This window comes from Amia ocellicauda, chromosome 20, assembly GCF_036373705.1.
Source record: "Amia ocellicauda isolate fAmiCal2 chromosome 20, fAmiCal2.hap1, whole genome shotgun sequence".
Classification (NCBI taxonomy): domain Eukaryota; kingdom Metazoa; phylum Chordata; class Actinopteri; order Amiiformes; family Amiidae; genus Amia; species Amia ocellicauda.
In genome coordinates this window covers 22,157,321-22,178,245 of record NC_089869.1, presented here as the reverse complement: position 1 = coordinate 22,178,245, position 20,925 = coordinate 22,157,321, and the positions used below count along the sequence as shown (strand labels likewise).

General features: G+C 43.8%; 1 protein-coding gene across 3 annotated transcripts in view; it reads left to right on the top strand.

Moving 5' to 3' along the window:
- The window catches only part of LOC136715864 (carbohydrate sulfotransferase 15), a 46,008-nt gene that overhangs the window by 6,018 nt on the left and 19,065 nt on the right, over positions 1 to 20,925 (top strand). For 2 of the 3 annotated variants that reach the window (XM_066693252.1, XM_066693253.1), the window contains exon 3: positions 20,446 to 20,517. The gene's annotated coding sequence lies outside the window, so the exon portion shown is untranslated. Of the gene's footprint in view, positions 1 to 20,401; positions 20,518 to 20,925 lie in introns of all 3 variants that reach the window. The other variant, XM_066693254.1, reaches the window with a different exon arrangement.

Genomic DNA, 20,925 nt, shown 5'->3' with positions numbered 1-20,925 from the left:
GTGATAACACCGCCACTTTACAAAAAACTCTGAAGTGAGGAATCCTGTCACTGTGCTCACATTCAACTACCGTGTTTGTGATGTTTGTCCTCAGGGTTTTATGCATCTTTATTTTTTTCGTTTTCTCTGTTTATTAATTTACGGCTTGGCTGTGTTTGGATAGTAAAAACAGCGAACAAACATTCCTACCTTTTAACAAGGAGTTCCTGAGCCCCGGCAGGGTCCTCTCTTGCAAGACCCTTCAGATTAACAAGGCCATCTGTGATAACAGGATTGTTCCACTTCAATTAAAGAACAGCAACAGAGAAAAGTCCATTGAAACTGTGTGTGATGACACAGGACCTTATTGCCCAGACTGTGGTCTTCAGAAACAGGAAATAACCATACTGTCCAGACGACTGACAGATGAATCAGCAAAGTCTGTGCTTTCTTACATTTGGAAACCTCCCCCAGACTTTGTGGTTTGTTTGATTAAATCGAACCCAGATCCTGAACAAAGAGTGGAAGTAAATAGTTTAACATAAAGTCACTTTACAATGTAAGGACCCCCTTTCGTGTACAAATAAATGAATCAACGACAATGCAACTTTTAGTGTTTGCTCCATTTAAAGTTCTGCCTTTCAGACCCCCGATGGTTTTGGATTAACCATATTCTCTCTCTGTTTCTCTCTCCCTCGGTCTCCCTCCTTCTCCCTCCCTCTCGTAATGTACATACAGGTTAAAATAAGAAAATTACTTTCAGCAAACAATCTGCTGTAGGCAATTATTCAGAAGCAATTTTCTAGAATACAGTACGGGCAGCCCTGCCAAGTATATTATTCCATAGTGAATAGGCTGAGCAGGAATATATATATATATATATATATATAGTTTTTTAAATAAACCATGTTCTGACTTCAGTCCAGTCCTGATAGAAACGCTTCACCAATGAATTTGAAATCTGGCTCCTATGCGATTAAGGATTTAAGAGTTTATTATTTATATATTTAGTTTTCTCCTTAATGCTCACTTAATTGATATAATTATGCTTGAATTTTAGTGCCGAGTGCCCTGGACCTTGCAGGCTAAACGCCGCCATCTGTGGCGACCTGGCTGCCCTGCTGGAATTAGCTTTGTTTACTGGGACGTCGCAGGTGTTACGAGCCTATCGGGAGCAGCTCGGCTGACCTTATCCTTTCACAGACTGCAGGGAAACTGTCGGTTCAGGGCACAACCACGAGCAGATGGACTTGTGACGGACAGGGCCGCATGTTGCTCAGCGCTGTCTTGGACGGGAAACAAACGCACAAACAATCAAACGGATTGAAATGAAAACGAAGCCTTCAATCCAAACAAACTGAAATCCCTCTATTAACCTCCCGCGGGTTAATGCACATTTTGGTAAATGTTTGAAGACGTCGATAAGTGGTTTTTGCTGACGCTGTTCTCATTGCGTGTCCCGGCAAATGCTGAGTGCAAAATGCGAACCGCGATGCTCTGTGAAACGTTGTGCTGTTGCACAGACGTGTGTGTGCACTTTTTTGTTTCTTTTAAGGCCCGTTTCTGCAGGAATCCTCTGGGGTTTAAAGCCGTCTACTTTTTGTGTGTAATTGGATCTGTTCTATCCCTGTGAGTAAGATGTAGTTCCCACTTGTTACCACAAAAGAGATTTATATGAAAAAAAAACAGAAGTAGAAAAACAAAACGAGCCGCAATTAAAACAGAGACAAAAGCCGAATGATTATCTCCTGGCGAAGCGCCGGCGTGGAAACCATTACGCCGTCGATGGCATCACAGTAGGGCATTGAGGCCGGACAGGTAGTTAGTGTTTAACATGAAACAGATCCTGAAAGGTGACTTGTTTTCTCCTTTTTCCAAACAGTTTTTTTCCGTCCCCCCCCCCACCAGCTTTCTAAATACGGCCGATTTTATAGCCGACTTGCAATTAAAAGTGGAAAGAATGTGGAACGGCACACTTTGGTACAGGCGATGTACATAACTGCGGTCTGCTTTAATTACCCGTCTGCAGTTTATTAAAACACATCCACCTTGAGACACCGTAACCTGGGCGCCCCATGAGATTCAATAGCGTCAGATAACGAGGATCCCTCTGCGTAGAGATTGGATTTGAATGTTCCTCTCCATCTCCTACTGACATTACAACATCGCGCAACCAGCTGTACTTGCTTTTGGTACGTGGTAATTGGAGTTGAATTTATTTTGGGGGTTATTTAATTAACAGAAATACATAACAGAAGCCATGTGTTTATTTAAACCTCAATGCAAGTCCTGTTCTCTTCTAGGAGTGTGATGGCATGGTACTGGTTATCGTCTTGTTACTGTGGTATGACTGGAGATGCCTTCATCCACAGAAGAGTCATGAGGATGAGATGTAGATGTAGAGGTGTTGGCGTTGGGCAGCCAATGGCTTTCACAGACACACGCAACAGAGCGAGGAGCTGCCGTGTTTCCCGGCGTGTCTGTATTGGTGGACGATGATTTACCTGTAGGAGGCTTGCGAAAGATTTTAAAGTGCATTCCTCTCCGCCGGCCCACCAGACCATGATGTATCTGTGTACGTGCATTTACTAGGAATGATGAGACATGCTTTTGACCGCTGGGTCACTCCCCCTATCTCAGAACCGGCTGCTCAATTCCAGCCATCTCTCGTGGTACATTGGCCCTTACTACGAGGGGGACCACTCCGGGGGCCGGCCTGACTTCTGCCTCAACGCTTTGCACAAAATCTCCAGATGCATTTTTTCAGTGTTGCGTCAGAGTGAGTCAGCTGGCCACCCTGCTTTCCAGCGCCGCTCCCAGCCACACTGACACGCGCACACACACATCGCTGGGACATCATTATCCAACAAATAACCTTTTTTTCGTGTGTGTGTTTTCTTTCTCTGTGGTCTTGGTGGTATCCAAACGGAGAACCGCAAAGCAACCAGAGACGTGCTGAAGGGCTGTGTTTTGGATCTGGAGATACAGAACTGTTTTCCAGCACTAAAATACATGTCCGATAGCACGGCCCACCAATGCTCTCACCTACAGCACCGGCCTGGTCCGCCGTCAGCCCGTTGGTGCAGAGGGCAGGGGCCACGAGCGCTACAAATGTTTTTCACAAGCCCCAGACACAAGACTCAAAGGCCCGAATGATGCCACAGTGCAGATCTCAGAGAAAAGTTCAAGTTGGTTTCATCTAAAGATGTGTGCTGGGCAAATGGAAGCAAACATAATAATACAAAAATGAAAGAACTAATAAAATAATTAAATCCAGGCACGACTCACTCTAAAAGTCAGGTACATTTATTCTGAGTTCATGTACACATTAAAAATGGAAATATTCGTCCTTAAGTAGGCGTTTACATTATGCAAAGAAATATCAAGGGCTCGATTCATCTATAAGAAATGAGTTTTGGACCTTTTCACAGTCAGAATTGCCTTTTGTAGAACATCAGATTGGATTTGTCTTACAGTGCTTCTGTATATTTTATTTACACTAAATTACTGAGACGTCTTGGGAAACCAGCCAAGTACCAACAGACAGCTGTTCACATTGTATTTATTATTGCGTGGGCAGAGCCTTGGCCTTAATAATTACTGCAACCCTTTTGATCGACGGCTGGAGGAACACTGTACCATTACAATATCAAGCAGCGAAGACGCCGGCCTCTCTGCGAGTTCATCCCACACGTACTCTGGTACCCTTTGCACCGTTGTCCTGCGCTCCCAGTGTTCAGCTCTTTGATACGAAGCGTCAGTGCATCCGTTGACACGCCCCTTCACCAAAACTAACCTCAGCACAGCACATAAAACACATTACTGGTGGCATCCCGTTAATATCGCTGAGTAATATGACGCCGTTTATGCACTTAATATATATCGATCTTGGCATGTCCCAGCTTCCTCCTCAGACATTCATTCTCTCGCTCTGTCTATCTCAAGGGTACATCACACATCTGAATATAGGCAATCAAAGTATGTTGTTGGTACAAGTTTCAATTCTGAACGGGCTGATAAGTCCCCTCACAGCGAGTGCGCACACACAAATGTTTGCAGGCGATATAAACCATGGCCGGCACATGGCGTATCTGCCTTCATAATAGCAGGTACAGGATAACATCAGGTGCCAAGTAACTGGTTCGGTCGGTGGCTTTGCGTCTTTGAAAAAGTGTAATTACTCTTAAAAAATGACTTGCAGATGTGTGCATGAGAGGGAGGGGAGGTAAAACAGGCAGGGGAGAAAGAAAAGGAAACTCTTTCATTCGAGAACCCTTTTTTCATTCAAAGAAAGCCTTCAGTCGGGAGGTTTGGATGAAGTTCCAAATGTTCTCTTTCACCTTTGTTTCGGGGAATCGGATGGAACAGATAACAGGCTTTTATGGGAAGTTTTTATGTGGGAAAGGGCTCGACACGCCACACTGATTTTACACTCCCTACTCACAGAATCGCTGCGTCTTAGCGAAAAATCATGCATAATAGATTTTTATTTATGATTTAGTCCACCTGTAATTAAATACACAATTAAAATGCTCTGCTTGCCTTCATGTTGTGATTGATTTCTTATTTTAACAATGTGATCCCAAGTGCTTGTAGATACGAGTTGTGTTGCTGTGAAATGACATTCGTTGGCATCCTTCGATATGTTTGTTTGTGCCTTTTCTCAGTCAAACGCACAAGGAGTTGATTGCTGAAAACATCACGGCACACAGAAGAAACTGTGAGACGATATTATTGACAGATTGAGAGAGTGAGAGAGGCCATGCAGTAATTACAAAAGTGCATCGAGTGCATTATTATTGCACCAGGTTTCCAGCAAGAGCGTCTGATACCGATCGTGCCAAACACATTGATCGGGCCTTGATTTTCCTCGTAACAAACAACGGAAACGCAACGGAAAGTTTCAGAACAACCCCGAACACTTCATCCGCGCACCCCAGCCTGAGCAGTAAACTCATCTCTCTTTGTTCTTTTTCCATTCCTCTCGCGCCTCTCAAAATTGCTCAGACCTTACTGTCACCCGAGAGGTTGCGTCCCAGTATTTGGAAGCAGATTTATATTCACAACTGCAAGTGAAGCCTGAAATTGAAAAATCTCTTTTTTTTTCCTCTCTCTCACAATAAGAGACTTTTCACACAGATGACATTGACGCACTTTCTGTAAAAACCTATTTTTATTTCCTCGGCGAAGAGTGTCCTTAACATTATGTCCCTGAAATTGAAAAGGCGCTTGTTCAGGGGGATCGCGCTAGTCTAAGTAAACGGAGCCGCGCTCTGCGGTGTTAAGCCCATTGTAATGCGGCAGAATGGAAAATCATCAAACTTAATTGTAGCCCATGCAAGATAATTAAGACACATTACTGGAATAGCATTAAAAGAAGCCAGAATGGGAATTATGTATGAAGTGCAACCTTGTGGGTCATAGCTTCTCTTTTCAACAGATTTGTTTCATAATTAAGCCTAAAGCCCATTCATACATCCGAGCCGATTCAAAAAGCAATTACCATTTGGCAACTCTGGGGAGAAGAAATAGGTAAAAAAAGAAGACTTGATTATGTTTAAGCTATTTATTCTGCGCTGGTGTTTTAAACCTGTAGTTTTTAACGTCTTCACAGTGATTTGGACTTTCATTGCAGGGGATTAATGCACATTTTATTTTAAATGATTGAAAAGACGGGTAAAATAAGGACAGCTTGAAAAGTCATGGTTCAGGGTCGTATTATTATTCTAAAATTGCAAACTGTAACCTGAAACTCTTGTTCGGTTGTTGTCTCTTTGTTTTTTGTTGTTGCTAGATGCAAAGCAAACTATTCCACTTCCTGTAGTCTGGCTTTCCTCACAGATGGGTATCAGTTTCTGTGGGGAGATTTGTCACGCGGTGTTTCCTGTAAACAGGTACAAGCGCGGAGAGCGAGATGTTTGGCGTCGTTTTTTGGTTTCGCAAAGGCCCTCACTGCTCGTATTGAAAAGATCATGCAGAGTTTAAGGATATATAACAGGCGCAGCAATGTGTCTGTTATGAATCACTGACATGTTTAAGCTTCAGCAGAGATTCAGATGAGACAATCTGTGGTGGCCTGGGCATCGTAGGCAACACATCCATGATAACAGCTGAGGAGAGAGCCTTGGGTTTCCTCTGCTAGCTGTTCCTCGTTTCCTTTTTCATGTGTCTCCTGAGATGAAAACATCTGAGATACAAAGGCAGCCGGAGCTCAGCTGCTTGGCCGGTGCATTTCCATGTTGTGTCTCATGTAAAACACCTCCATTGTGCCAGGCTGCTTTCTCCGCAGGGACTCTGGGTTACGCACAATTATTTCCCATCACTGTTCAAATGCTCATGCTTCAAATAAGGCGCGCCAGCCAGGAGCTTTTGACTGCATCCGCGCCTGTTTGCTTAACCTTGCAAACAGCCCCCTTCTCCTGGTGCGAGACTGAGCTACTGTTGGAGACATTCCCGACCCAGAAATGTTTCAGATTAGTCTCCATATCGATCGGAAAAGCTTTCACATTTCACAACATTTCCTCCAACTTCTCTTCCTCCTCCTCCTCCTCCTCTGCCTACTTCTTCGTCTTCCTCTCTGGAAGTTGGCAGTCAGACAGCACACTTCACTTTGGCTTCAGCGCTGCTCTAAGAAATTGAGTCATCTCTTGTAAATGTCCGCGCTCGTCTTCAGGGAATCGGCAGCCGAACGGTACGGAGTTGACGTCCGACTGTATTTCTGACTTGACCTTTTCTGGGGAATCGCTGCTGTCCGGGAGGGGAAGGCATGACGGGCGAGTTCTCTTGTCCTGAACGCCTGTGTGGTTTGCCGAGCCCCCTGCTCCTGCAAGGCAAGTGTGCGAGCGAACGTCTGCGGCAGAGAATGCTCTGCCCTCGACACCGTGAGGGATGTGTCTGTTGGATTCACTCAAGGTCTGGGCTGCACATTTTCTGAACTAAGCGTCTGACTGCCAAGGGGTTCTGAGCAATAATTCTTCCAGTTTGTTTTTCAATCTTCCTGAGAAACAAAAAGCTTATCATACTAATAGAATTGCAGGAAAAATAAAAGTTAGTTTCTCCCCAGACGTCAGTTTTACAGCTATTGTGAACTATAACTTTGGAACATTCATTAAACTGTCATATCGAGGAGAATGAGGTCCGCCTGCAGAAACAGACGGTGTGGTTAGGCTTTGCTTTTAACATTCATATATATAGAGAGAAAGAGAGGTTTAAGTACCATGACAGTGTCTATGTACTGCTATGTTAATTACTCTGATAAGTATTTTTATGCTAATTTTCCTGGCAGCATAAAAGCACTAATTAGCAACAGATCAACATTTAACGTTATCCTGTTTGACTTTTTCAAGATAACGTGATGATTTAAGGTCAGCGCTGAACATAAGCTCAGAACTTAAAACAGGAAAAACTTTTATTTTTAAGAACATAAGACAGTGTGCAGTCGAGAGGAGGCCGTTCGCCCCATCGTGCTCGTTTGGTGTCCATTAATAACTGAGTGATCAAGGGTCCTATCCAGTCTGTTTTTGAATGTTCCCACATTGTCTCTTCAGCCACATCGCTGGGGAGTTTGTTCAGATTGTGACGCCTCTCTGTGTGAAGAAGTGTCTCCTGTTTTCTGTCTTGAATGCCTTGAAGCCCAATTTCCATTTGTGTCCCGGGTCTGTGTGTCCCTGCTGATCTGGAAAAGCTCCTCTGGTTTGATGTGGTCGATGCCTTTCATGATTTTGAAGACTTGGATCAAGTCCCCACGTAGTCTCCTCTGTTCCAGGGTGAAAAGGTTCAGTTCCTCAGTCTCTCAGTAGGACATTCCCTTCAGACCTGGAATAAGTCTGGTTGCTCTCCTCTGAACTGCCTCTAGAGCAGCGATATCTTTCTTGAAGTGTGGAGCCCAGAACTGTCCACAGTATCCAGATGAGCTGTAACTAGTGCATTGTACAGTCTGAACATCACTGCCCTTGTTCTCAATCTACACTTTTGACAATATACCCTAGCAGTGTGTTTGCCTTTTTTATTGCTTCCCCACATTGTTTGGATGGAGAAAGTGAGGAGTCCACATAGACTCCTAGGTCTTTCTCATGCGTTACTTCATCTAGTTCTATTCCTCCCATAGTGTAATTATAGTGGACATTTTAATTACCTGCATGTAATACATGTTTTTGAGGAGTTTGCTTGGTTTATCTAACTTTCTAAAAGGATTCGTTTAGACGTGCCATCTGTCTTTCTGTCTATCTCTTTGCTTACGTCTGTCTTTTTGCATATAATGAGTAAAGGTCTTATTGAGAGAGAGACACGTTCCCCAGACCAGCGCTGTGCGTGAGCTGAGTCCTGCTCCCCTGGTCCGGCTCACTCAGCCGATTGCTTGTGCTGATTGATGGTCTGCAAAGTGATCAAGCAGAAAGACTCCCTCGCAATCAATTAAACCGAGCACACAAATAATATCAGGTCTCCATAATTCAGCGCCTCGGAGTGCAGTTCTAACATGATTCTGCACATTTACATCCATCAACACAACGGACAGGAATAAAATCTTACATTAGGAGCATCTGTCCCGCGTTGGCAACAATGCGCCGCAGCCCGGAGGGATGAATACTGCACTGTCATCATTTCGTCCCAATGAAAAATGGGCCCTTTTCCCTCGATATTACCTTTCCTTCACAACTCAAATCTACATTAATTTAGTTAACTGGAAGTTTGTTAATGGTTCAGCATGTATTCCTATAATTTATGAAGTGTATCTAAAAGTTGGATTCAGTTCACAAATGTGGGTGTATGTGTTCATACTAATAAAAACATAAACACAGAGCTGTATGGTTGGCCACTGTTAGATGGATATTTTCAGCACCAGCAAGTTTTCCTTTGGCTTGAGGTCTGGGGAATGTAATGACCAATCGACTGATTTTGTGGTCCCTTCATCTTTCGGTCATGGACCTAGATGTGTGCTTCAGATGCTTACTGTACTGGAAAGTGCATCTGAGCCCCTTGTCAGACAGCACCCAATGTATTGCCAAAACATATTCTGGCATAGTCTAATATCCATCTGTCTCTTAATTCTAACAAGGACCAGGACAAATCAAGCCATCCAACACTCTCAGATGAATGTTTTATCTGTTTGCTTTTCTTCTTTGCCCTCCCACAATCCCCTTGTGCTACAATGCCCTGATCACGCAGGAGAAAGGTCACTTAGTCTCCCCATTAAGAACCACACCACGGGCTGTCTCATAATATAGATGTATGTTTTTACGACGAAGCTTTGAGTCAAAACCAATCAATTGAGGCTGTGAGGTTGAGGCCAAGGCTGGGAAATGTTTTATACTTTGTTTAATTTGGTGGAAGTTCTCAAAGAGCTGACAACAAAAGAAATAAAGCTAATCTGAACTCCTTGTTAGCTGGATGCAATACTGAACTCATATCCGTGAAAGGAGATATGGAGCAGGAGAGACCCTATCAAAAGTGACAACCCGTCTTAGTTATCTCTCAGGAGATCCTGTGCATCTGTGACTCCTTGTCTGGTGTTGCCTGTAGCCACTTGTTCCTCTCAATGTTTGTGGAGCGATTTGTCCTGCCAGAGAAGGTGTCTCTTCCTGTTTTGCCGAGAGTACCGGGGATCCCTAGTGGGTTTCGGGTCTGCGCTGACCGTGGAGCCAAGAACAGCCAGAATCATTGAGAAATGCACAGGATCTCTAGAATGATGAACAGATCCACTATCAGTTTCCCTACCGTGATTTATCTTGTGGCAGATACATAGCATAGCCTCAGCTGCAGCTGTGAGACCGAGGGGAAGCCGAGCAGTTGCTCTGATGAGGATCGCAGACCATCGGGTTGTGTTGCACGTAGGGGGATTGAAAGGTATGCAGACGCTTAAGCCTCCCAGACCCCACAACCCAAACAATCTCCGATCACAGGAGCTCAGATGTGGCTGCTGATCATGGGAAATGAATTCTGGGCTTCCCTATTGGTGCAGCCAGGCGTTGGGTGGTTTTAATGGCCGGTTTGTGTCGTGCCAGTCTGTGTGGTGTGGTGATGTCACAGGCATCCCTGAGTCTTAAACATGACTGACGGAAACAGAAAATTACCCCACAGAACAGGGAAGAGCAAAGCATGGCTATTGGCACCATCCAAAACAAGCAGTGTAATATTGACAGAGGCTAGGATGGGTGATTGGTAAATGGGACACTTGCCACAGCAAATTTAATGATTGTGTTCTTTTTAATTTTAATTTCCATTTTGACAGTTCAACGGCAGTGTCTTTCGTGGACTAAAGTTCTCTCGGTGAGCCGAACAGGCCTTTTCCTTATTCATCTGTGATGGGATGCTTTTACGCTCTCTCTTTCCTAGATGGTATTCCCTGCAGAAGGACACTTAGTTCTCATTTCACAAATCTTTTCCTCTTATCCAATTAAAGGGAGACGCCCGGGGAATTGTCTTTTCAATCCGTGCAGTTGTGTAAATTTGCTCTTTTCAGTTTAAAGTTTACAGAAGGGAGGACGGGAGGGAGGGGGACTATATATCAGGGCATTTCACTAGTTAAATTAAGATTTAAATCAACTCTGCTAATACCAGAACTAACTAATAAAGTTATAATTTGATTGTTGGACGAGAGCCGGGCAGTCTGCTGATCGTTCCTTGAGATTAACGTTGACAGGAGGTGGAGTCCTCGCTTGACATTGTTGTTTTTTTTCCCTGGGAGACCTCTATAAATAGCACCTTCTCGTATCTCCTTTTAATTGGACGTCTGTGCTCCTGCAGGCTGTCCTCATTGCCCAGTCCCTCACAAAAACCTTCCAGGAAGTGTTTAAATTTAATACATAAATCATCCGTGGAAGCTGTGTTCTGCGACGCTGACAACATTAAATGTCAGGACGAGCGCCGAAGGAAATGCACAGAAAATTAAAAATGAAGCTGCGGGAGTTGAGGAAGTCCACAGAATAGAGAGAAACTGGAGTTGTGTTTTCATTATTTATTTATTTTTGGTTTCTGTGTAAGGCGTGCAAAGTGGGGAGCTGCAACACCCTTTAAGTGATTTCAACACAATCTGAGGAACATTAGTGTGTTGTAAAGACAGAATAACGCCCCAGTGTGTGTAAAGCCCACCGAGGTCAGCTGACGAGTTCTTTCAACTGACACGGCAGACGCTACGAAGGCCTGAGATCACCTGACCTGCAGGCAATTATGCTTCTTTCTTCGAATGGGGTTTAGAAACTTATAAGACCTGTTTAAGTATCAGAAAACATACTATAAAATTACAATATATACAACAACAACTAAAGAGAATATATCATTAAATCCAAAATACATAAAACAGACGCTCCTGCATTCATTTTGCAGTCGGGAGGTGAAAGGTCTCCCTTTGGTTGCTGTCCACAGAAGGGGTCTAAATTCCCAATCCGAGTGTTATTTCTGCTACGGCTGAATGTCAGAATCAGTCTTTCCCAGAGCTTTAAATTGACTTTCTGGAGCCAAGAATATTTAAATCATGGCCATCTGTCCGAAAGGAATTATCATGACGCTTTGCCAGTATTCTTCTTCCTAACATAAACTGTTGAGTGATAATATCATATTTACTGTGCCTGTAATATCTGATGATGCTCATGTGTTCGGCCCTCTTGAGTGTTTAAGGAAGATGTGCTCTCCTGGCAATGCTTAACTGCGCCTGTTTACTTGTCTTGCAAATATAAACTCAAGAGCGGTGTCACGCGGAATTTCAAACGAGAACAAGACTAATGTGTCGCCCCTGTTATAACTTTAACCTTTTCATCCATTTGTCTTTACTTGGCGCAGCGGAGCATGCCTCGGTGAAATTGCTTCTGCTATGCTGTCCCTTTTGCTTACCGTGGAGCAATCAATGAAGATCCGTGGCTTTAACTACTTTTAATATCACCCTTCCCCTGAACAAGCTTTCATCCTTTTTCACAGCATTATAGAAACTCTGATGAGAGGAAAACATGTTTGTCTGAGTTCAAACTGAAGGCATAAAACTTATACTACATAAAAAAAATCTCTCTTGGTTGTCCTTTGAATATTAGCTCCTTGTTTGGTAGATCTCTGGGCATATTACAGAGATCAACTTTGTAGTACAAGGATCATCCGTCTAATGCCCGATATGTTATCCGACGCTGGAGAGTCTGCTTTGTCCACTTGTTCCTGCCCGCCGCTGTTTTATTTATATCAGACAGGAAGTGGGGCAGCCGATTGTCATATAATCAGTCCTGTGAGTTCACATGCTTTCTTGGCCGTCACGGACCGCTGGGCACCACCTTGTTTGTGCAGTTCCCGTCCTTGAAGGGCAATCGGTCCCTCGGCCTGATCGGGAAACGAGACAAGGGCTTATTTTGCGCGAGCGACCAAAATAAACTGCCCCTCTGTCACATGGCCCCTCGTTGCCATCCAAAAATGTTCCTGTGCGCTAATTTTCTTGGCCTGCAAGGTGCTGATAGAATAATGGACTGTTAATTCTGAACAGAGACGCGCTCTTATGGCTGCCTGCCTCGCGGTTTAGCCAGCTGTACATGTGGAGACACACTGTGCTCGGCTCGGCTCTGACACTGTAGCTTGCGATCGTACAGGCCTGCGCTTTCTATTCAGATCTGCGGCGTGAATGGTGAGAGGGTGGGACGGGGGAAGGCCGTGGCTGAGCTGTTGTTGCCCCCCGCTTAAGAATGGCTTCTCTGTTAAAGACTCACAATGCAGATATTGTTATCAGCAATCAATAATTGTCTTTACTTTACAGTTCAAGAACAGCAACGTACAGAAAGCTGCAAATTACACACAGCAGTAGAGGGGGGTTGTACGGGACAGTCAGTCTTTATCAGTGAAATTATAAGAGCTTTCCTGCTACAACCAGACTAATCAAATAGTGGTAATAGTCCCCAAGACCTATTAAGCAGTTTTTAAACCATAATTCCTCTACATAAGCAGTGATTGACTGCCTTTCTGTTTCTGAAATTTACAGGGGTACGATTCACAGTGTAAAATTATTTCCGTGAGTACACGTGTCGGACAGGGTATCGACAGATGTGTTTGTACATTTCCCGAACGCCTCCGGCTCTCTGCCTTCTCCATCTCCAGATGTGTGGCTGTGGTGCAGTGAGTCGGCTGCATTTGGACTGGCTCCGTAAACAAGATTTATTGTGTGTCGCTGGCATTGCACTGCATTGTGCTGCGCTGAACGCTTAATTGCCGGGTCATCAACCCTTGTGTGTCCAGCACTCCTTCAGTGGGCTGTGGGTGACCGTCCCTCCCTTTCTGTCGGTCTAACAATACCAAAGCAAGAGGAGCCGGAGAGCCATCCATTGTCCGTGTGCTGAAAATGTGTCTATATTGCCAAAAAAAATGACAGCATGATTTCAGAGAAGATGAAAGAAAACAAACATGGGAAAATGACCAGTTTGAAATGACTTGGTTCTAAATAAATTGCTTCCCACACAGAAAAACAAAACAAAGTTAGTCAGAAGGTTTTAATTTCATTTTATTTTTGACGGCGGCCAAACTGCCAGTCAGGGCGCTCTGACACGAGGATCGGTTAGCGATGGGGCCTCTGGGTTTTGGCTCAAGCGGAGGCGTGGCAGAGGATTATTGGAGCGAACTTCAAACACTGGGAACCTGACTTTAAACTAAACAGAACGTGAGAGAAAAAACATCTCCGCTAGGAATACATTAATCTTCTCTGGTCGCAGGCCACGTGTCCGTAATGTACAGGTTTGTATATTACAGGGCTTTTCGTTTTCACTCTTCTTGGCCGTCTTGACTTCAGATGTTGTTAATTCAGCAGAGCGGAGGCTGCCAGATCTGCAGAGTGTTGTTCATAGTGTTTATAGGCTGTGTTTGTTTGTCATTCTCCTGAACGTGATCCTCCCCTCGGCCCCCAACCAGACTCTGTAACTGACTCTACTCCACATGGCACTGTATTGCAGGCTGACGCAGATTTTCGTGATCTTTTAAATGTCTCACTGCTTCAGGCAATTGATCCTGTGTGGCGCTTTCCGATCATACATTAATAACTGCTCTAATTTCATCGTCACCAGTATTGTAGCTACAATTTCACAATGCAGTGAAGTTGTGTCTGGTTACAAAAAGGGACGTGACGGTATGTCCCCTAGATCAGTTTGGGATGCGATGATTGAATCTGTGCCTCCTGAAACTAGTTTGGGTACCGGTACCTAAAAGTGGCCAGTGGAAACAGGGCATCAGTGAACACAGGTGTGGGTGTCGGAACCAGAACAACGGCCTTGCCCCACTTCATTTTCAGTCCATTTGGGAGGAGGTGCGTCTCTCTGATTCACTCTTCTAAATAAAGAACAGAAGCTGTTGTTAAATTGTTATTATTCGACCACAGTTTCCATCACATTTTCTACTGAAGAACTCAATCATTTGGACTAATCACTGTGGTCCTGTTTGTGTGGGTGAGGTGGGAAACAAATTATAGATTGTTAAGCGTCCAGTTAGTTGACAGGTGTTATTGAAGGTTTTTAGAAAAGTCAGCCCCCAAATCAGAGAATTTTAAAGAGTGGGAACCTGTTTGTAATCGATTGGTTAGTCATTAAGGGAATCACTCATTCAGTTGAGGGTTATTTTAGTTTAGTTTTGTTTCCTGCATGATTGTCCAAAGTGAAATATTTCTTAGTTGATTTCTTAAATTGATGATTTAAAGGGTAACATGTCAAACCTACTGGATTTAGTCTATCCAGTTTCAGAGACTGGACACCCCTGTGTTAAAACGCAAGGGTATGAATACAGAACAGTCCCTTGGTCAGTTTTAGTTTTGTTTAGGTTTCCTTCACCAATGGAGAGCGGTTGAGGTGATATTGGTTTATTTAATGTCCCTCTATGGAGGTTCATTTAAGGAAGTTATAGATTGTGAGTCTCATTGCATCTGACAATCTCACCGCCCTGAGGTTCTCTTTAGTTTAAATTCAGCTTTCATACGGATGCTGTCAGGGCTCTGAGTAATGGGATTTCTACTTCAAAAGCAAAAAAAATTAAAAATAGAAAACCAAACAAGCAACAACAAGAAAAACCCAACAAGCAAAATAAGAACATCCTCGCCTCCCTTCGGCTCTCCTCTGTGTAAGTTAAGGGCAGCGCAGCCACGGGAGCCGAGCCTGACTCAGGCACAGGTTTACCCCTCGTCAGAACAGTTTTTATTGGCTTTTTGGGTCTGTCAACATGTAAAGTACCGAAATTATATTTCCTCCTCATTTCCAGAGGATGCAGTCGTTTTTTTCTTTCTATCCGTGCTCTAAGAGGCAGTGCTTTCTACATTCACCTGCGGTTAAACCTGTCTGGTTTGAAGTGATGTCGCTCCAACCAGATGGAAATTAACTGATCCGTAAATAGTGCGTTTTAAATATTTAAGTTGTGACCGTGTTGTACAGCGGTTTATGTGCTGAGTATGTAAACACTTTGCAAAACTGTTTCCAAAAGGCAGGACTCAGTTACGTAAACACACAACTTTGAACGATATCTCTCTTCTAAACTAAAGTGCTAATAATAATAATAATAAACTTGGGTTTGGACGTTTGATTTATGTACCTTTAAAAGGAGATAAAGCAGTAAAATAAAGTGAAATGATTGTTTCACAGAGGCACTGCAGCCTTTAAATAAATTATACAATATGACCAACAATGCATTACAGTTTGAACCTTTTTATTTTATGCCAGAAAATGACTTTCCTTTCTGCTTTTCAACACCAACGACATCATTAACACTCAATCATTCTCTTGCTCAGTGTTTTTTTTCTTGCTTAATTAACATTTTGAAAAAAGTGATACAATGTAAAGTTGATTGTCGTTATTATTAAATCCTCACTGCTCTCAGCGAGCCCTTATTATAAAGCGCTGCCTCCGTACGCGCCTCCAAGTGTGATCAGAGTGCAGTGATTTTCAAAGAGTTTACTTGTAGCTAATAATTTGAGTTGTACTTTCCTTCTGTTGCGATGACTGTGCCATCTTGCCCGCCAGCGCGATCGTGTTGTGTCCTGCCTTGAAAGGATTCGCATTATCCTCGGAATACGGGGACGGATCAAAGCTCTTATATAAAGACAACAAAACCCAACCTTTGATGACATGTTTTGTCTGGGATCGGGCCTTTGAAAAGGTACCGTCTTCCCACCTGGGATGGCCATCTGTCTCCCACGGCGGGGCGCAGGGGTGTGTGGGAGAAGCGGCTCTCCGCAGCCTGGCTCGCATGAAAGCAAGCAAGTTTTGTCTTCATACATCATTAATGGGGGAAATGCAAATCAGTGCCTTTGAAATACAGATTTTAAATTAATTGCAATCAACAATTAAACGCTGCATATACGCACATTAACAGCCAGTTCCCTCGCCTGGGGTGCCGAGCTCTGCGTGCCGGAGAAGCGGGACTGACACTTGGTACTCGGGCTGAATTTAAATAAGTGGGAAGCCAGGCCTGGGCATGTGTGCACAGGGGGACAACGTCGGCACCTTCGGCGTATCGCTCCACACGGGCGAACCTGTCTGACACTTGAGAGGACATGTTTGTGTCCGTGTTGGCTCTGTAATGTGCCAGCAAATGCCTTCCGTTGCTCTAACGAAGCAACGGCATCCCTGTTCTCGGCTAATTGGATCGACGCACAGTGTGGGTGGCCTGTTTGAGAGGTTATTTTCGGAGCGCACGTGGCAAGAGAGTGTGCGAGATTCATTTTGTTTTATTTCCTCTCGAGCGGCGGACTAGATATGAAACACCTAGTGGTGTCTCCAACACACAAAGAAAGAACCCCAAAGATGGGACGCGAACACAATAGCAGCTCGGCTCGTTCTCTGTATTGTTTTGAAAAAAACGGGAATCTAAAAACAACGCCTCGGAGTAACAGATTTAATTTAGACTGTATGGCTGCACAGAAAAAGCCTCCAACAGCATCAATAAAAAATAAGCTATCGTGAGTCTTCTTTTTGCAGCTCTGCCTTATGACTTCATTAGAGGTTGTTTCATGAAACAGAATTGTACCGTTTGGACAGCATTCCTCCACGCAGGCATTGTTTTTATTTCAGCAAATGGTATTTAGTTATTTTTGGTGAGGAATTTATCTAAACCACTTTGAACCACATCATTTCATCTTTCTCGATGAAAGGTCAACAGACCTGCTGGTAGAATTAAACTTGGCCGTGAATAATACCGAGTTTATCAAGTATCTTCATTCACTCACTCACTAGTGTGAGGTAAAAAGCATGATGTGTGTTGCTGGTTTTTGCCTGGTTGTGTAGGCTAACTAGCCAGGGGCGGTACAGCTATTAATCAGTTACCATACTGAATTAATTCAATGGAAATGTCATTCATTTCTTCTGCAGTACCTTAGTTACTGAGGGTTCAGTTGTCCACAATCTTCAGATCCGCCTTCAAGCTCTTCTTATGATTTTAATGGACAGGATATGGTTGTGGCCTCTGGCTATGAATTACAAATGCAATGCCTGGGAAATCAGTCAGAATCATTGTCTATTACAGACAGTGCTCAGCGTCGGGGGCTGATGCTTATGGATTCCCTGAGGATCTGAGATTGACTTCTGCAGTAGGAGCCACAAGTCCAGAGTGGGAATAAATTAGTGGATAAATAGGTGTATATTCATCTGAGATTAGTATTGATTTGAGTTAGGGATGTACATTATGTATAAATGTACTTGTGGCAGAATTATTTTTAATATTTATAGCCGTGCATTTATTTGAGCTCATTTGCATGCGATTATACAGTTCGGTTCAGGATGCTCTGGTAAACATTTCTAAGAACACCAGACTGCAATTGTCGTCGTTTGCAGCACTGTTTGCAGTGGCGCAAAAATCCTCCTTAGTAAACCCAAATCGAATCTTTTATTTCCATAATACCTTTTTAGCTTCGATAAAGACACGGCTGAGTCAGGTAAGAGTCCTGCAGTGTGTGAAGGGAGCTTGGTCAAGATACTCGAACAGTGAAATGATGGAAAAATACAGCAGCGAGAGGCGGGCAGGTAGCGCTCTCTCTCTCTCTCTCTCTCTCTCTCTCTCTCTGCTTTTTCATTCATGACATTACTTTCCTCTAGAGGCAGAATTACTGGCAGAAAACGCCACAATCAAAGAACAATTTGCTTCAGCGGTGGCTTGATCCAACAATTTAATTACAAAAAGGCATGTTGTGTAAAAGAGATTTGTTTCAGCACCAAAGTAACCAGGACCTTGAAGCGAGACCGCACAAAACCGTCACACAACTTTGCAGTGCCGAGACAAGTAAGGTCTGGTATCTGGACCACAGTCCCTGTCCTTTGCTCATGGACAAGTCCCTTCACTTCCTGTCACGGGAAGGGGGTTAAGTGAACAGCATGAATGATTATATTGATGGTTACACGCCCTGTTTCCAAGAACCTGTGAAGACTTGTCTAACAAATGTGTTGCGCTCCTCACAGACGGGCCGCGTTCAGAGGCAGTAACATAAATAAACACATCGATGAATAGGAGTGATTGCGCTGCCAAAACAACCCCACCGACCTCATCAACCTGAGTTCTTTGGGGACTGAGCAAAACACACAAACACAGAATCGCGGCGTGTCCGATCGAGCGGCGAGGGACTGGGTCACGGCGCACGGCTGGCTGACAGACTGACCGCTGTTCCTTCAACACACAGATCTGCAGGCCGTCTGTCAGGAACCCTTGCATAACCCCCCCACCATTTCCCCGGTGCGAGACGGGGCGGTTTGTTTGCACTGCCCTGCGATCAGCCGATGGGCGTCAGTCTGAGGTAACACCCCCAGGGCGGCGCTGAGCCGTAACTGGGGGGCACAGTGCGATTCCTGTGGTCAGGTCTTTTGATTTGCATTAAAGAGCAGTTACCACAGACCCCCAACTGTTTTCCATTGCTTTATTAGAGTGGAAAACAACCACACTGTGTTGAGGACCGCTCTCCCACTCCATAACTCCAACATCTGGTTATTTCCCGGCTCTTGAAGGTTTATTTCTTTAGTCTGGTGGCATTAGTCTTTCCTAATAGTAGTACTGTGTGCATTTACCTGTTTACACCCTCACTGAAAAGTGAACAGAACTGAGCAACAAGGTGACGGAGCGGAGATGGACATGAGGAAGAGAATTGTGTCTACTTTCCCACCAAAAACTGACTTTGTAATGCATGGGCTATATTAAATCTGTCTTTTTGTTCAGATGCAGCTGTGGTGTTTGTGTGTTGTCGTTTTTTTTATTGGGAGAAGTGAAAATGTAGGAGACGCACGCTGAGCTGGTTTGTACGTCCTGTCTGTGAGGAGGACAGCTAACCCACCTTTTGGTCGGTCCAGGCGTTAATAGATCTCAGAGAAGGATCGACAGCTTTTTGTGGAGCAGACAGCTGCTGAAGCACAGAGCGCTACAGCTGCCAGGGCCTCACTTTGATGTGCAATGACAGGGCTGAAGGACTGAGGAGGGGGGTTATAATAAATCATTAAGGCCAAGACAGAGCATCAAACACAAACCGATACAGCATCTCTCTCTCCCCCCCACACTTTTTATCCCACAGGTATTGTTTAATGTGCAGACATGTGTGCTTAAGAAAAGCAGTTGCTAAGTTATGCCACATCCATATTTGTTTTCATATTAAGTCACACACACTGTGTCTTACAGCCGCTGCGTTTTGTGATAATCAGCTGTCTTTTCCTCTATATTCAAATGAAAAGAGCGCATTAACATTCCCAGTGCAGGGCTCCTTTCGGCGGAGCCAAATTGAATTGCATGAACCCTGTCTCTCTGCGCTGCGTCCGGTGATTGTTTGAGCAACACATTGATTGAGCCGCTAATAAGGGTCCTCTGAAAAACTGAGGGGAAGGGCAGCTCAGCACAAACAGCTGCCGAGTGATCGACAGTGCGGAGTTCTGCTCCTGCATAAAAGTGTATCTCTCTCTCTATCTATATATCTTGATTACGTGGTCCAATTTAATATTAAATAGATATTCGATTAATAGTCTATTAACATTCAACTAATTGCTAAATAAATATGAATAGAATGTCAATGTAATTTCTCTCTATACCAAAACCATTGTCAGCATGACAAAAACGCAAGATACAAAAACGCTCAGCCATCTGAAGTGGAGATTTCATACCCATAAGCCAAGTTACAAGACACAATCAGGGAAAACGTAGATATCTCCATATCTAACATTCTATTGAACTTTAATGATCAAGTATGAATGTTAATAGATTTTCAATTTAATATCTATTTACTGTAATATTAAATTGGGTCAATTACCTATATCTCTCTTTCTCTATATCTTTATATCTATCTATCCACATCTCTCTCTTTCTCTGTATCTCTCTATTTCTGTATATCTCTATATCTCTATCCATATCTCTCTATCCATCTATATCTGTGTACTGTATGTCCTACATGCATGTATGATGTGTGTGAAGCACTTACTCAAGGTTACGTATCTCCCTCTGTCCCCGGTCTCTGAAATGACTGCAGGTGGGTTTGCCTCAGGGATGATGCGTGTCCTTGTGTTCCCGCAGACTGGCCAGCCGTGATCAGCGAGGACGCAGTGGGGGAGATGCAGGTGCCTGGATCATCAGCAGCTATGTAAGGTACGGAGCCCTGCGGTCAGACTGGTGAAGGATCGTCCAACCGGGCTTTTCTCACCTGAGCAGGAGAAGTGCAACTCTCTACTTTGCTCTACAATGAAGGAATACAGCAGCGGAAACTGGTCTGGTTGTTTGCCTGTTTAACTGCAGTGTATCAAGAGTAATAGCACGTTTACTGCCTGTCTGTTAAGTCATATATATTTTTTTCTTTAACAAGACCCCAGTGCGGATTTTATAGTAATTAGGTCATTTAACAGCAGATTACCCTGTCCACTAATAAACTGCGTCTAAATGAGAGAAAGTGAATTCTCACATTTGCTTGGAGATACAGGGTAAGATCATCTGTTTAATTTTAATAAGATTCAATTAAATTAAATGGAAACCAAAGAAAGAGGAAATTATGATCAAGTA